We start from the raw sequence: 2,500 nt of genomic DNA on the forward strand, positions 1-2,500 counted from the left end.
GAACAAGAAATAGCGGGTTCAAACTCGAGAGAGTTAGATTTAAGAAAGGGACAGGAAGGCACTGGTTCACAAATAGAGTGGCAGAAGAATGGAATGGATTCAGTAATCGGGTAGTTAGTGCTGAGTCATCGGGGAAGTTTAAAAATAGATTAAACAAATTTATGGATGGTGATGACTGGCGGAATTTGGTATGCATGTTTCGTACAAGGACTGCCATGTGTAGGACTGATGGTTTCCTGCATCTTCCTTTATTTTCTTATATTTTTAAGTTAGATTTGCTTCCTAGACAGCCAGGCAAGCACGCAGAGGTCTGATGCTATTAGAGTATTCCTATGTAATTCTATGGAACACCACCGCGTCAAACAACACCGTGGCCTCACCGGAAATAGTTCCTCTAGTGCCAGCTCAACCAGTGCCATTTCAACCAGGAAATTATCTCAATGGAAAGCAATTTTCTTCTTTTCCTTAAAACCGATGCCAGGAAATAAGGAATAAATAATTTGGAAGAGAGAGAGAGAGAGAGAGAGAGAGAGAGAGAGAGAGAGAGAGAGAGAGAGAGAGAGAGAGAGAGAGAGAGAGAGAGAGAGAGAGAGAGAGAGAGAGAGAATCTGTTTGCACTCTTTACACACACGCACACAAACCCACACACACACACCCACACACACACACCAGAATCTTGAATACGATTACTCATATTAATTGCTTCCACTTACAAATTATGCGCAGAGAAATACGAGATGAATAATTCAGCAAAACACACACTACTCTTCCTCTTGACAAAGGCGAAGAAAAAAAAAAATAGACTAACAGACGTGGGCAAATAATCAAGACGTGCTTATATCAACTTGACTGCCTCGCGTGTTATATAGCAAAGCTTGTTTAGTTTTTTGCACTTACATCTCACGCCTCTCTTTAATTAACATTCTGGCAGTGGTCTCTCAATGTATGACTAAAATTACAAACAGAGTATTCAAATAATCCTCAGCTTTCCCCTCCGGTTTAGAGCGTGTTAGAATTCAGCTTTGTACTTTCTTCTTGGCCTCCAGTGTTATCTATTGACTTCCATTTGTGTACCGAGTTATTAACAAAATAAGAGCATTCAAACAATCTTCAGTCTTTAACTCTGCTTAGAATCGTGTTATAATGATACTCAGCTTTGTACTTTCTCATTATCTATTGACTGCTTGCTTTATTTGTGTATTTATTTAATAACAGGATAAGAAATGTTAAAATAATCTCTCGTTTTCTCGTCTGGTTTAAAACGTGATATAATTAAATTTCGTACTCTCTTTTTGGTTTTAAGTAATATCTACTGATTACTTGGTTTGCTTTGTCTGTTAAATTACTAATATTTATTGACTGCTTGGATCTTTTCATCTATTCAATTACTAGTCAGATAAAGAGTATTCAAACAAGCTCTCGTTTTCTGCTCTGGTCAGATTTGTGTTTGAATTAAATTCTTTTACCTTCTTTCTGGACTTCAGTATTATCTATTGAGTGCCCCATTTGTTTGTGTATTCAATCACTAACAAGATAAGGAGTGTTCAGGCCATCTTTAGTTCTTCACTGCGGTTAGGACTGTGTTAGAATTAATCTTTGCATTTTCTTTTTGGCCTTCAGAAGTATTTATTGACTGCTTGGTTCTTTTTATCTAATCAGTTGCAAACAAGATCTATCAGGAGTGTTCAAACCTTCTTTCGTCTTTCACTCTGGTCAGAATCGTGTTAAAATTCAACTTTGTACTTTCTTTCTTTACGGCATTCAACGTCACCTATTGACTGATTGGTTTGTTTGTTTATTTGCTAACAAGATCGATCAGGAGTGTTCAAGCCTTCTTTCTTTCACTCTAGTTAGAATCGTGTTAGAATTCAAACTCTTTCTGTTTGGTCTTCTGTACTGACTGCTGACAGATTGGTTTGCCTCTCCTATTCAGTCAACAATAAAAAAAAAAATATTCACACTATTCCTCGTTTTCCATTCTGGTTAAAGTGGTTTCACAATCTCAGTGTTTTCATTGACGCTTTTAGCAATGTATTGACTATTTGGTTTGTTTGATTTATGACTTACTGGTTGGATATTTTGCCTATCAGTTCACTTAATAGCAAGATAAGAATATTCACACTATCTTTTGTTTTCCATTTCAGTTAGAAAAGGTGTCACAATTCAAAGCAATGTTTTCTTCGTCATTTCTAGCTTTTTCGTTAATGGGGTGTCTCATTTATTTATTTATTTTTTATCTATTTGTTTGTTTACGAATTTTTCTTTATTTTTCTACTAACAAGAGAATAATGTGCATTTCAACTGTCTCGTTTTTTCATTCCTGTTCATAATATATCCCAAGGCAATACTTCCTGATCCTTTCCATTATCTACTGACTACTGGGTCTGCTACTATCTTTGTGCATCGACTCAATTACAAACAAAATAAGGGTAGAAATTCGAACTGTTTTCTACTTTAGATGTTGATCAGTAAAGAGTTGGAATCCAAAACATTATTTTCT

This window comes from Scylla paramamosain, chromosome 34 (genome assembly GCF_035594125.1).
Source record: "Scylla paramamosain isolate STU-SP2022 chromosome 34, ASM3559412v1, whole genome shotgun sequence".
In the NCBI taxonomy this organism is placed as follows: domain Eukaryota; kingdom Metazoa; phylum Arthropoda; class Malacostraca; order Decapoda; family Portunidae; genus Scylla; species Scylla paramamosain.